The sequence below is a fragment of the Rattus norvegicus genome, chromosome 10 (genome assembly GCF_021556685.1).
Source record: "Rattus norvegicus strain SHRSP/BbbUtx chromosome 10, alternate assembly SHRSP_T2T, whole genome shotgun sequence".
Taxonomy (NCBI): domain Eukaryota; kingdom Metazoa; phylum Chordata; class Mammalia; order Rodentia; family Muridae; genus Rattus; species Rattus norvegicus.
In genome coordinates this window covers 13,004,979-13,020,257 of record NC_141543.1, presented here as the reverse complement: position 1 = coordinate 13,020,257, position 15,279 = coordinate 13,004,979, and the positions used below count along the sequence as shown (strand labels likewise).

The window sequence follows — 15,279 nt, the reverse complement described above, 5'->3', positions numbered from 1 at the left end:
AGGACAGAGCCAGCTCCCCAGAGATGTCCGCTGACCTCTGTCCTCCCCACACAAATAAACAATGATTTTCTTTTTTTTTTTTTTTACTTAGTGGAGGAAAGGGACACCTAAAGTCTACTGTAGAGGTTGATGTGTACAGCTTCTCAGTGAGAGAACTTTATTCATTGATTTATTTTGCTGCTTGTTGTCACTTTAATTCTTTTCACAAAGCAGAGAGAATTTTAAACATTCGTTTTAAGATCCTCCACTATGGGGTAGCACCACGTAGAATCGCAGCACTTGGGGGGGGGGGTTCATGGCAGATCAAGGTCATCATCGATATCACGAGCTTGAGGCTACCTTAGACCACATAAGACCCTGTTTAAAAAGAAGGAAGTGGAGAAGAAGAATTGCGCGGTTTCTGTCTTAGGGTTTTGTTACTGTGAAGAGAACAACTCTTATAAAGAAAATCATTTAATCGGGGTTGGCTTACAGTTTTAGAGGTTCAGTCCATTATCATCATGGCAGGAAGCATGGCAGCATCCAGGCAGACAGGGTGCAGGAGCAGCCAAGAGTTCTACATCTTGATCTGAAGGCAGCAGTGGGAACTGTCCTCCATAGGCAGCCAGAAGACTGGAATTCCACACTGGGAGGAGCTTGAGCATAGGAAACCTCAAAGCCCGCCCCCACAGTGACACTTCCTCCCACACGGCCACACCCACTCCCACAAGGCCACACCTCCTAAGAGTGCCACTGGCTGTGGGCCAAGCATCCAACCACGGAGCCTATCTACAGTGGCTGAATCTATTCAGACCACCACAGTTTCCTGTGGGTTTTTCTCTCCTTTCGTTCAGTGTCCAGGCTGAGCATCGCACCTCACTGCAGCAGAGCAGAACACAGCAAATATGGTGGCTGCTTTCATAGAGCCTGTACATGGGAGTAGCTTGCCGTGAGACAACACAGTACAGAGAAGACACCAGAGGTCATAACTTCTGTGTTCTCTCCGCTTGAATATTTTGTAATTTTTGAAACATTTGTAGACATAAATAAAACCGAGCTATACTGTGTGAGAGGGAGGGATGAAGTGGAAAGTTAAGGGTCCTTTGGAAAGTCAGTTGTGTGGGATGGTGTTTCGCTGGGGCAAGCATGAGAAGGAGTCTTTTCCTGAAGTGGACACGGGTGAAAGACTAGGGCAGACTCGTGAAGGAGCGTTTAGCTGAAGCAGACACAGGAGAAAGGATGTTCTGCTAAAGCAAGCATGTGAAAGGACATGTGATGAAGGAGTCTTTGCTAACGAACCACACGCATGCATTAGTGCACTTTTCATGACATGGTTGAGCTGCACTTGTCAGGGCTCCAAAAAGAGAAACTTGCCACAAAAAACAACTTCCGATGGTGCACTGCGACTTCTTGCTGCTTCCATGGACTCGGGCTGATTGGCAGAGTGATGTCAGCTGGGACAGACGCATGTGCTGAGGCAAGACTGTGCCGAGGCCAGGCCCTTGAGGACTCGTGATGTTTGGAGAGAGATTAGTAGGACTCCATGGACAGTAATGGAAGCTTGGCTTGTAGATCGCGTGTCCTCACTGATCTTTGCTTCCCTGAGACAAGAACTTCTCCTGGAGTTCGTCCGGGTCCCTCCTGCTGACTGAAGCCAGGCTGAGGCCTGGCTGTCTCTGCTAGGTAGTGCCACTGCTGCCAAATCCTGTTCGCTATCCCGACTTTACCAAACTACACTACTGATGGATCTGTGAAATGTTCTCGAGGGGACCAAGCTGCCACTGCTGATCTATAAACTGAACTTCAGATTCCCAGACAACACAGAGTTCTATCAAAGATCCTTCCTAAACAGGTCCTCTTCCCCATGTCCTTTCTTTCCCACTACCTCTGGTGGGTAGTGGGCTAAAAGGGAGGTTAGAGCACGTAAGAACCATCATTAAAAATACGCTTTGAAGTTTCAGAGGGAGTTTATATGCATTTAACAACAAAAAAGGAGGAACAATCGGTACTTTATAAAATAAAAAACAAAAATATTGCAATTTTTAAAAATCAACGAAATTGGGCTGCACGGTTGATTCAGTCTAAGAACATCTTGCAGAGGACTGGGTTTGGTCGTACCCACACCTGTCTGTAACTCTAGTTCCAGGGCTCCTCCCTAATTTTGGGGGGGAGAGGGGTGTTTGGTCGCAGCAATAAAAAGAAAAGCAACTAATACAAGGAACTAGTGGGAAAGGACCAACTTGTGCATATACACTTTCCAGGAATTGATTCATAAAGAAATAGAAACCTTGCAGTGGTGGCGCACGCATTTAATCCCAGCACTCATGAGGCAGAGGCAGGCAGATCTGTGAGTTCGAGGCCAGCCTGGTCTACAGAGCAAGTTTCAGGACAGCCAGGACAACACAGAGAAACCTTGTCTTGAAAAAAAAATAAAGAGAAAACTCAAGCATACCAATAATGAATAAGGAAAGTAAATCTATAATGAAATGTCTCCTTTCAGAGGAAAGCCTGCTACCAAAGGGCTTCTTCATTCTTGAATTCTACCAAACTAGCCAAGGACACTACGGAAACTAAAGGAGCCACGGGCCACTCTGCCAAAAGTCTTCAACAAAACACTGCCAAACCGAGTCCCATAGCACATGACGAGAGTGCTCTCCTGGAGCAAGTACATAGGAGGCATCTCAGGGACGTGAGAGTGGTTCAACATTCGCAAACTAGAAAACATGGTTTTCCAAGCAGAACAAGGAAGGAAAACCTGTATGTTTTTCCCAGGAGACACGGGGGAAGCTATTGAAATTCAGCATCCCTTAATTTTGAAATCCGAGTAAATTAGGCATTACAAGGAACACGAGGTAACACAGGCTATGTGTAGCAAACCAAAGCCAACATGCAGAATGGGGGAGGGACCAAAGCTTTCTCTGGAAAATCTGGAACAACACAAAGGTGGCCACTTTCAACACTTTACCTCAACAGACTTCTGAAGGTTCTAGGACCCAACAGAAAGCAACAGTAAGCAGGATCTGGGAAGGAATCAGAAACTACACTAAAAAGGTCAAAGGATCATACAAGCACCATTGCGCCTCAGGAGCTAGGAAAAAACAATCAGAAAAAAAAAAGACTGTTCAGATTTGAAAGTAGTAGGTCACATGGTCATCACTTGAGGCAACACAGTACAGAAAACACCAAAGGTTACCAAAAATATTAGAACCAGTAAATCAATTCATCAAAGTCGCTTATTTCATACTGTACATCAGCATGTCTTCATCTTTGCACTTTAAAACATCTGCATCGGGGCTGGAGAGATGGCTCAGCAGTTAAGAGCACTGACTACTCTTCCAGAGGTCCTGAGTTCAATTCCCAGCAACCACATGGTGGCTCACAACCATCTGTAAAGAGATCTGATGCCCTCTTCTGGTGTGTGTCAGAAGACAGCTACAGTGTACTCATAAATGAATAAATCTTTTAAAAAAATAAAATAAAACATCTGCATTATTTTTGAAGGTACAGTCTTAATGTTTTGTGTGCTATATATATGTGGGCACACATGTGCAAGTCAGAGGACAACTTTCAGGAGGTGGCTTTCTCCTTCTGCCACGTGAGTCCTTGTAAAAGCAACTTCGATTCGCCTGATATAATTGTCTCTCATCTCTATTATATTTAATTGTCTTGCTAACCTTGGCCTAGTCCTGGAAGCTTCTTACCTCCGTACAACCTAATCTAAGTCACAAATGTTTTCACCCTCTGAGATTTACTGCTGAATAAGCTCGCCCTTTCTTGTTCTTCCTGAGCACTGGCTGGCAGGTTCAACTCAGGTGTTCTGGCCCAAACTCCTCTCTAAGCTGACTGATTGCATCTGGCTTCTCTCAGCTTCTCACAGTATTGCCCTGCTTGGCCTCAAATTAACTAGCAATACTTTCTATTCTTCTGGCTCCTTCTCGTTCTCTTGCTTGCTCTGTCTTTGCCTGTGTCTAGCTCGTTCTCTCTTCAGTCTGTCTCTAAAATTCTCACGGTATCACTGCCTCCTTCTCCCTCTCTGCTGCTCTGCTCTCCCTCTCAACTCTACTGCCCTGCTTTCCACAATCTCTACTCTGTTCCTGCACTGTACTCTCCTCCTGTACTGTCTGTCTCTCCCTTAAGTAGCTTCTTCCCTTTCCTCTCTCTTCTCCTGAGAGTTGACATATCCTATCTGTCAAATCTTCCTCTGTTTCTGCCACTCAGACATCATTTTCAAACATCAGTGCTTCCTGCATGCAAACTACCTTTACTTCATTGTTTGTGATTAAAGGTCTGTAGTAAGTACATGTCTGTATCCCAGCCAGAGGGATTAAAGGTGTGCACTGATGGCTGGGCCACACCACACTTGAAACAGGTTCGACTATCCCGTAGCAGATCCTGGGGATCAAACTCAGATTATCAGGCTTGGTGTAAGTGCCTTTACTCACCGAGCCACTCCCTGGCCCCATTTCTATATAAACCTTTTATTAATATGTATTAAGTGTGAATAGTGATAGGCTCTATGAAGACAATATTTCAAACGTGTGTCCCTTACCATATCCGGATGGGGATTGCATGGAACTCACATGTATATGCACACAGCTACACGTGTGTTTATATTTATTTATGTATCCATGTAAAATCTAGAATTCACAAATAGAAAATAAATGCCATCTTTCTGCGTCTGTCTCGTTTAGTATGATGATCTCCAGCTCTTTCAATTTTCCCGAAGATGACATCATTTGGAGCTGAATGAGACTCCACTGTGCGTGTGAGCCAACCGTCCTTTATCCATTCCTCTCTTGACAGGCTTATACTTGGCTATTGTGAATGGTGCTGTAGTCATCATGGACGTCTAAGTGTTCTGTGATGTGCTGGCTTAGACTCCCTCTCAGGTAAACACCCAGGAGTCACGGTGTCCTGAATCTCCCGGTAGCTCTGTCCCTCGTTCTTTGAGGAACCTCTACTGACTCCCGCAGCAACTGACCGATTTTATATTCCTGACAGCAGGCTGCACGGGTCCCCCACCCCCATCCTTGCTGGACTTGTTGCTGTTAGATTTCTCAATAGTAGCCTTTCTGACCAGAATGAGATGACGTTTGCATTTCTGGTGCCAAGAATGTTGACAGTTCGTTGCTTTTACCCCTCATTAGTTCTCAGGTTCTTCGGATATCCTCCCCTGTCAGATGTGGAGCCAGCAGGTTGCTCCCACCTGGGCGCGTTGCTTCCTTTGCTGAGGAGAAGCTTGTCGATTTGCTGCTCTCTCCTTTGTCGGTTCTTGGTTTTGTCTCTTGTGCTGTGGGAGACCTTTCGGAAAGACCTTTCCTGGGCCTGAGCCTGGAAGTTCTCCATGATCTCTTTTCCCACTTCAGAGTACCAGGTGTTCAGCAGGAAACAGGTTGGTCTGTCTGGATTCATTTTCATCCAGGGTGAGAGAGAGCAATCTGGGCTGTCTTTTCTCCCATGCGTTCTTTTTGCACTTTGGAACTCTGAGGCAGCTGTGCAGGCTCCGTTGTAGAGCTGCTGGGTTCAATTCTCTGTCCTGGGTTCTGTTCCGGTGCCCTGGGTTTATTTTTTGTGCCAGTAACAGTGCTTGTCCCCGTGTTGTGCGTCTCTGTAGCATAGCTGAAATTCAGTATTATAAGGCCTCCAGCAATTTCCTTTGTGCTTGGGGCTGCATTGCTACCCGGGGGTCTTTTGTGCTTTGGCGTACATTTTAGGATTTTTTTTAATTCTGTGTGAATGTCACTGGAATAGATGAGGGGATTGTGTTGACATGGTGGGTCCTTTTTGTTAATCTAGCCATTTTTGCTGTATCAGTTCCTGAAGTGATGCTTCTCTAACTCAATAGCAAATGAGCTGGAAAGACGAATCAAGGAAGCAGTCCCTTCATGGTAGCTACGAAAACGAAACAAAAGGCCCATGAGTTAAGTTCGATCAAAAGTCAGACAATCTCTAATGCACGCTATAAAACACTGATGAAGGAAACTGGAGAGGGCACACAAGTGGAAAGAGTCCATAAGAGTCCATGTTCGTGAGTCAGGTAAAAACGTAGTAAAATAACCGTGTACTTGAAGTGGTATACATACAGAGTAAACGCAACCCCAGCAAGATTCCAGTGGTGTTTCCACAGAAATAGAAACAAGCACAAGCCTGAAATTCATACACACACACCACACACAGAACCACACACAGACATAGGCAGACAGACAGACAGACACACACACACACAGAGTGGGGGGGGGGGGAGACCGACCTTGAAATAAAGTCATACTAAAGAGTTATACTACCTGACTTTAAAATACACTGTAGGGCTAGGGTGTGATTCAGCGGCAGGCCCCGTGGGGTGTGATTCAGCGGCAGGCCCCGTGGTTCAGAGCACACGCTGCTCTTGCAGAGAACCCAAGTTTGGTTCCTAGCACCAGTGTCAGGCAGCTCACAACCGCCTGCAGCTGCAGCTCCAGGGGAGTCCAACACCTCTGGCTTCTGGAGGCACTGCATTCATGTGCCCATACCTACATACAGATGCACATAGATGCACATAATTTAAACTGATAATGAGAGAAATAATAGGTCTTTATTTAAAGCCCTAAGTTCGAAACCCAGAATTTAAACACACGCACACACACAAAGGAGTATGAGTCTGCTTGCTTATTGTTCTTTTATGGAAGGCAAGACATTAGTACTTTACTATTTCTCTTTACTACGACCTTGGGTCTCCCCTTCACTATTTCTCTGTACCTAGATAACTAAAAGTTTAAAGGCTTAATGAGAACAATAAAGGAGAAAGTGAGAAATCACACATTACTTTGAGACACGATATCACCATGCAATTCTGGTTGGCCTAGAACCAACTGTGTACACAAAGCTGTCCTTGAACCCACAGAGACCCACCTGCCTCTGCCTCCCAAGTGCTAGGATTAAAGGTGTGCACCACCATGCCTGACTCTTTTGTTTCTGTCTGTCTGTCTTTCTTTCTGTCTGTCTTTCCTTCCTTCCTTCTTCCTTCCTTTTCTTCCTTCCTTCCTTCCTTCCTTCTTTCCTTCCTTTCTTCCTTTAAGATCCATGAAATATTTTATTACCTGTAACTGCTCGTTACTATGGAGCTATAAATGTCATGCCTGTCAAAGGACTGACAAAAGATCAAGTGCAGGGTCACACCCTTGACATCCAGCACTCTGGAGGCAGAAGGCGGAGGATTGCTGTAGATTAAAGGCCAGTTTGGTATACCTAGTATACGTTAGACCAGCATAGCAAGAAACAGTCTCAAAAGACAGACAGACCGATAGACAGACAGACAGACATTCTATGATGGCTATTCCCAGTTTCCCAGTTGTCAGCTTGACTATATCTGGAATGAACTACAATCCAGAAATGGAGGGCACACCTGTGATCCAGATCTTGAGGCATAGTAGCTAGGAAAAGCTTAGTTCCAGGCAAAGTGATGCATGCCTTTTAATCCCAAGAGACAGAGGCCAGCAGATCTCTGACTTCAAGGCCAGCCTGGGACAGAGAAAGTTCTAAGCAAAGAACAGCTTAGGCCCAGACATGATGGTACACACTTTAATCTGGGCCATACCATCTGCTGGAGACCTATGTAAGGATGATGGACGAAGGAAAGCTTCCTTCTTCTCTGCCTGCTTGCACTTCCTTGCCTGCACATCTATTGAAGCGTCCTTCAGGATTCCAGCTTCTACAGAAGACCAGCTGGAACACCCAGCCTCATGGAACTGAGCAAGTACTAGATTCTTCCACTCACAGCTGCCCATTGTTGGGTTAGGTGGACTGCAGACTGTAAGTCATCAATGAATTCCCTTGGTATAGAGAGACATTCCATACGTTCTGTTACTCTAGACAGCCCTGACTAATACACCCCTTCAAGTTGCTATAGCAAAATACACTGACGTGGATGCTTTATAGACAACGGAAAGTTATTCCTCGTGGTGTTGAAGGCTAGAGTTCCAAGATTTAGACTGAGCTGATAGATCTGGTATCTCCAGAAGACTCTGGTTCGTGGATGACCAACCTTTCTCGGTATCCTCACATGGAGGAAGGGTTGAGGGATCTCTCTGAGGTATCTCCACGAGGGCACTGATCTCATTTGTGTGACGGATTTACCCTGGTGACCTAACGCACTCCCAAAGCCCCCCCCTCCAAGTAAGATCGGCAGGTATAGCCTGCAACAGATGGATTTCAAGGGTGGGGGATGGGGCAGAATATTGATGTGATTAGGTCATTATGTTTACACCTGACCTGCCTCCCTTCTGCCCTAACTCCACCGTCTGTCACTGAGTGGTTTTGTGTAGCAAGCAAAACCCTTTCTCCTTCTGGTGAAGGAGGCCAGGTGTGTTTGGCTTCCAGAATCAGAGGAAAGTGTGTGTGCAGCCTTGGTGCAAAGGCGTGGCTCTGGTCTCCCTTCTGTTGCTGCTGTAAAATACTTGTCTAGAGTCACCAGGCTTGGCTGTGCTTTGTTGCTCAACTCCTGCCTCCCCTCTCTGCACCCCTCTCCTGCCTCCCCTCTCTGTACCCCTCTCCTGCCTCCCCTCTCTGCACCCCTCTCCTGCCTCCCCTCTCTGCACCCCTATCCTGCCTCCCCTCTCTGCACCCCTCTCCTGCCTCCCCTTTCTGCACCCCTATCCTGCCTCCCCTCTCTGCACCCCTCTCCTGCCTCCCCTCTCTGCACCCCTCTCCTGCCTCCCCTCTCTGCACCCCTCTCCTGCCTCCCCTCTCTGCACCCCTCTCCTGCCTCCCCTCTCTGCACCCCTCTCCTGCCTCCCCTTTCTGCACCCCTATCCTGCCTCCCCTCTCTGCACCCCTATCCTGCCTCCCCTCTCTGCACCCCTCTCCTGCCTCCCCTCTCTGCACCCCTCTCCTGCCTCCCCTCTCTGCACCCCTCTCCTACCTCCCCTTTCTGCACCCCTCTCCTGACTCCCCTCTCTGCACCCCTCTCTGCACCCCTATCCTGCCTCCCCTCTCTGCACCCCTCTCCTGCCTCCCCTCTCTGCACCCCTCTCCTGCCTCCCCTCTCTGCACCCCTCTCCTGCCTCCCCTCTCTGCACCCCTATCCTGCCTCCCCTCTCTGCACCCCTTTCCTGACTCCCCTCTCTGCACCCCTCTCTGCACCCCTCTCCTGACTCCCCTCTCTGCACCCCTCTCCTGCCTCCCCTCTCTGCACCCCTCTCCTGCCTCCCCTCTCTGCACCCCTCTCCTGCCTCCCCTCTCTGCACCCCTCTCCTGCCTCCCCTTTCTGCACCCCTCTCCTGACTCCCCTCTCTGCACCCCTCTCTGCACCCCTCTCCTGCCTCCCCTCTCTGCACCCCTCTCCTGCCTCCCCTCTCTGCACCCCTATCCTGCCTCCCCTCTCTGCACCCCTCTCCTGACTCCCCTCTCTGCACCCCTCTCTGCACCCCTCTCCTGCCTCCCCTCTCTGCACCCCTCTCCTGCCTCCCCTCTCTGCACCCCTCTCCTGCCTCCCCTCTCTGCACCCCTCTCCTGCCTCCCCTCTCTGCACCCCTCTCCTGCCTCCCCTTTCTGCACCCCTCTCCTGACTCCCCTCTCTGCACCCCTCTCTGCACCCCTCTCCTGACTCCCCTCTCTGCACCCCTCTCCTGCCTCCCCTCTCTGCACCCCTCTCTGCACCCCTCTCCTGCCTCCCCTCTCTGCACCCCTATCCTGCCTCCCCTCTCTGCACCCCTCTCCTGCCTCCCCTCTCTGCACCCCTATCCTGCCTCCCCTCTCTGCACCCCTCTCCTGCCTCCCCTTTCTGCACCCCTCTCCTGCCTCCCCTCTCTGCACCCCTCTCCTGCCTCCCCTCTCTGCACCCCTCTCCTGCCTCCCCTCTCTGCACCCCTCTCCTGCCTCCCCTTTCTGCACCCCTCTCCTGACTCCCCTCTCTGCACCCCTCTCTGCACCCCTCTCCTGACTCCCCTCTCTGCACCCCTCTCCTGCCTCCCCTCTCTGCACCCCTATCCTGCCTCCCCTCTCTGCACCCCTCTCCTGACTCCCCTCTCTGCACCCCTCTCTGCACCCCTCTCCTGACTCCCCTCTCTGCACCCCTCTCCTGCCTCCCCTCTCTGCACCCCTCTCCTGCCTCCCCTCTCTGCACCCCTCTCCTGCCTCCCCTCTCTGCACCCCTCTCCTGCCTCCCCTTTCTGCACCCCTCTCCTGACTCCCCTCTCTGCACCCCTCTCTGCACCCCTCTCCTGACTCCCCTCTCTGCACCCCTCTCTGCACCCCTCTCTGCACCCCTCTCTGCACCCCTCTCCTGACTCCCCTCTCTGCACCCCTCTCCTGCCTCCCCTCTCTGCACCCCTATCCTGCCTCCCCTCTCTGCACCCCTCTCCTGCCTCCCCTCTCTGCACCCCTCTCCTGCCTCCCCTCTCTGCACCCCTCTCCTGCCTCCCCTTTCTGCACCCCTCCGTTTTTCTTAGGTGCTCACCCCTTCTCATTTCTAGAACACTGTCCCTCTGCCTTTACACAAGTCACCATGAGATTATAAAAGCCCATGAGGCAGGCTGAGGGAGAGCACTCTGTATAGAGGGAGGAAGTGACCCTGCTCCAGTGAATGCAAGCTGAGGCCTCCCGACCTCTTCTGGAGGAAGGAATGTGATCCAAACTAAAACCTGTGTTGCAAGCCACCCATCACTACTCTGTGACTGAGGCCCTGCTAACCATCTGCAAAGGCCCAGTCGGGGCTGGCTTTATTGGTTTCCATGGAGACCCCTGGCCTCGAGGGACACTTGGTCATTGTGTGCCATTGTGTCCCATTGAGTCTGCAGGAAAGATGCCAGCTGCAAATCAAGAAAGGAATGTCCCGAGACCCTGCCAGTCCTTTGTTTTAGGCCGAGTGAAATAGGAGAGTGAAAGACCATTCTGAAGCCCCAGAGGGACTGCTGGGAGATGCCTTGCTCTCTAGCCAACAGTTCACGCACAGATTCCCTGTGAGAAGGGCCTGAGCAGTGCTCTGAACACATGTCAGATGCCGTCTTCAACGTTTCGTTGAGCGTTTAGTGTTTATTCAAGGATTGTGCAAACAGGCACTGCTCCTGAGCCAGGCAGATCACAGGGGCCAAGGTCCCAGTCCTCAGTTCACACTACCCAACCCCATTTTATACAGAAGGAAACTTAACATGCCTGAAGTCACAGCCCAGGAAAAAGAAGAATTAGAATCAGGGATGAGAAGTGTGTGTGTGTGTGTGTGTGTGTGTGTGTGTGTCACACTCATACCAGGGGTTAGCATTCATCATTCTCCACCTATTTTAATTTATTTTTGCTTATTTGTTTGTTTGTTTTTGAGACAGGATCTCATTGTGTAATTCTGGCTGTCCTAGAACTCCCTGCGAGGATTAGGCTGTCCTCAAACGCAGAGAGATCCACTTGCTTCTGCCTCCTGGGTAGTAGGATTAAAGGCTCACCCAGCCTGGCTCCACCTATGTTTGAAACTGTCTCTCTCAGGGGTTCTGCAGCTCTGCTTGAGATAGACTGGCTGACCACTATTCCCCAGGGATCCTTCCAGTGCTGGAATTACAGATGTGCTCAGATGTGCTCAAGAGAGTGTGACTTTAAATGCGTGTGCTGTGACTTAATGTCAGGTCCTCCGCCTTATGGCACAAGCACTTTGTAAAGTGACCCATCTCGATGAGCTGGAGGGAATCTGGTTTTCATCCCTATACCATTCATCTCCTCTGCAGGCGGACCTCACAGGGTTTGTTCTCTTATATCTGACATGCTTAGTCTTGGGGCCAGAATCCCTGTGTCTATCCCAGGGTAGCAGGAATTATGAGCTTGTGTCCAGAGCTCTTCCCCTGCCCGAGGAGGGCAGGAGAGAGGGAGGGGTACAAGTGAGATGCTTGGTTTGAGTGGGTCCATGACACCAAGGCCACCAGTCTCTGGCTTGGCACTTTTTTTAAAAAAAAAATTTTTTTTTAATTTTATGTATGTAAGTAGCTGTCTTCAGACACACCAGAAGAGGGCATCGGATCCCATTACAGATGGTTGTGAGCCACCATGTGGTTGCTGGGAATTGAACTCAGGACCTCTGGGAGAACAATCCAGTGCTCTTAACTGCTGAGCCATCTCTCTCCCCAGCCCCTGGCTTGGCATCTCTAGGAACTTCTGACCCTGTGAGCCAAGGCAGACCCTACTGACAAATTAAGTTAGATATAAAAAGACACCAAGGGTTGGGGATGTGGCCCAGTGGGGCCTGAAGCCTCAGGTTGGAATTACAGCACAAAACCAGGCGTGGGAGTGCAACCCAGTACTCAAGAGGGGGAAGCAGGAGGATGGGACGTTCAGGGCCACCTTAACTACACAGCGCCCTGCCTTAGGAGAGAGGGGTTGCATGTCCAGGTAAACTATAATAACTGTAGTAACTGTGAGGGAAAGACTTCGCTGTCACCATCCCTGCAGAATGATAGCCCTGGGAGGGTTGTGTGCTCTTTGTTTGTGATGCAGGACACTATGCTTACCAGGTGAGCACTGCACGGCTTCGTGACCTCCCCCAGAACAGATGAAAAGGATTTTACTTACAAGAGGTGACTTTGGTTTCCTTCCCTCCATTTTACCTGAATTCTTCTCACCTTGTCTCACCTTGTTGATCAAAACAGTGAACTCCTGTCTCTTCACCAGTCCTACTCCAGCTGGCTTCTCCCATCCACAGGGCAGATAAGAAGCAGCACAGGAACCAATTAGCATTTTAATTAAGGTGGGCAGGACTGAGGCATTAGCTATCTGAATTGACCAGAATTTTCAACTTGGCCTGGTGGCAGTAGACCAGAATGACTGCAGAGCCTCGGCTCAGCTGGAGACAAAGTTCTCTTGGTTTGCCATGCACTCGGCCCGTCTAATTGATTTTATATCAATTAAATCTTTCCCCTCTGACCACACCTAAGGAAGAAATGCCCCACGGGACTTTAGGCCACCTTTAAAACAGTCTGTTCTGAGCTACTTTCCCAATTGATCACTTTGCTTGGTCAGTTGCTAGGGGAAGGGGGAGGGGCGAAGAGTAGGAGGACCTTGGGGGAGGGGGGGGAGCGTTGTTTTGAGACAAGGCCTCATAGAGAGCAGGCTGTCCTCCAGCTGCTCAACCTAAGACTATCCCTGAGCCTACTTCTTCCTACTTTCACCTCAGTGCCAGGATAGCCAGCACCACAATGCCTAGTGTATGCAGCACCAGAAAGAGAACCCATGGCCTTGAGCCTGCTAGGTGAGCGCTCTACCAACTGAACTACCTTGACAGCCCTGGATTTTCCTCTTCTTCAAGTGTCGCATCAATGGAACATCTAACGGGGCTTTGTCTGAGACATACCAGGTGTCTGCCCTCTGTTTCTTCCCATGTTCATCCATTGACGGACACGTGGATTATGGCAGCCTCTTTGGCTGTTTTTGGACAATGGTGCAGTGGACAGATGAACTGTGTGTTTAAGTCCTGCTTTCAGTCTTCTTGTCACATAGTGTCTGAGTGGAACCTGTTATATGGCAATTCTGCATAACTTCTTGAGGAACTCATAGACTCATATTGTTTTCAGTGAGTCTCTGTATGTAGCCCAGGCTGGACCATTCTCCTGAGTGATCAGATTACAGGAGTGTAGCACGGTATTTTGTTTAGGAACTCTTAATCCCACCAGTCGAGAATAAGACCACTGCCACAATTTCTGAGCTAAATCTGAGCAAGCCTTAATTAAATACTGGCCAGGACGATGGACTCTGGCTAGGTTCACTCTGGAGTTCCCAGAAAGTGGTGACAAGTCACATCTCCTAGAGGCTTATAAAGATAAACCCCTAAGGCCCAACTGGGCAAGCATACATCCTGATGTACCTCCTGTCTACATGAGATCAAGCACACTCTGTGCAGCTGGGTCAGACAAATTTGTTTACAGGCATGAAAACATGTGGCTTATCTCCCCTAATTAGCCTCCAGCATTTTAGGAAATAGCTGTCCCTGTGCAAGGGGCTTCCAGGTTAGAGGAATTTTTGTTTTGTGGACCTACAAGATGGCTCAGCCGGTAAAGGTACTTGCACCAAAACCTGAAAATCTAAACTCGGTGGCTGAGACCCAGGTGATGGGAGGGAGAACTGACTTTTAGAGTTTGTCCTCAGACTTCTACATTTCTAGATGCACATGCTATACATGGTGGAGGGAGGGGTAATTTATTTTTATTTTATTTATTTATTTATTTATTTATTTATTTATTTATTTTGGTTCTTTTTTTCGGAGCTGGGGACCGAACCCAGGGCCTTGCGCTTCCTAGGCAAGCGCTCTACCACTGAGCTAAATCCCCAACCCCGGTCAATGTTCTATTGTTAGAATAAAGCACCACGACCAAGCTTGCAGAGGGAGGGTTTATTTGCACAATTCCAGAGGGGTGGGGCTCCATCACCACCATGGACTCTTGTCTCAGGCTGGGCAGCAGGCAAGCATGGAGGCTGGAGCAACAAACTGAGAGCTCATATCAAGAAGCACAGCATGAAAGACAGCCACCGGAAATGCTGTGGGTGTTTAACTTGTCAAAGCCTGCCTCTAGTGACATACTTCTCCCACAAACCCACACCTCCTAAACCTCCCCAAACAGCCAGATCTGCCCTTCTTCTGTGTCAATGTCCCACTGCAAGCCTGTTGTCTGCTCAGTGATAACCCTGGTGCCAAGCAGATGCACTTCCTGCTCCCCTCAGAAACCCAACAGCGTGGCTAGATAGAGGCGTCTCTCCTCCACTCTGTCTCAACTCCCCTTCTTCAGCATTTGAAATCTACTTAACTTTTCGGCTCAGGTGAACCCCGCCCCCGCTGGCCTTGGGTGGGGGGAAGCGCCCCATCTTCCCATAGCACCTTGCACACATCAGGCAATCAGTCTTCTATTCTGGAGTTGTTCGGTTGCTAGGCTTTTCAATGTGTCCCTGGCTGACCTTGACCTTGCTATGTAGTCTAGAGTGGCCTTGAATTCATGCCCCCCTGCGTCAGCCTCTCAGATGCTGGGTTGCAGGTGCAGCACCAGGCCTGGTCTTCTGTTTTATGCTAGGTGAAGTTTTCTGTTGATAGTGAACTGGGACTTGATATGATTACCTTGTCGGCTTATTTTAAGAAATTAATGACAGGGTGAACAAGGTGCCTAGTACGTTGGGTTCTCCCACCCGTCTCTGGTCACAGTCCTTGGCCGAGGAATTATGAGTGTGTTTTACCCGTTTTTTTCTTCCTCCTAAGTGATTCAGTGCCTTGTCTGTAACAGCTGCCTAATTGACTTTGGCTGATTGAATTAGTGGGCAAGAAAGTGAATGAACATGGACTCTTCTGATTATTTGAAAAAATACCAT

At 49.3% G+C, this 15,279-nt stretch overlaps 1 protein-coding gene across 2 annotated transcripts in view; it reads left to right on the top strand.

The window, feature by feature from the left end:
* Abat (4-aminobutyrate aminotransferase) overlaps positions 1–15,279 on the top strand; it is a 97,429-nt gene that overhangs the window by 34,256 nt on the left and 47,894 nt on the right. The window contains exon 1 of one of the 2 annotated variants that reach the window (XM_087574612.1): positions 5,074–5,371. The gene's annotated coding sequence lies outside the window, so the exon portion shown is untranslated. 2 annotated transcript variants of the gene reach the window in all.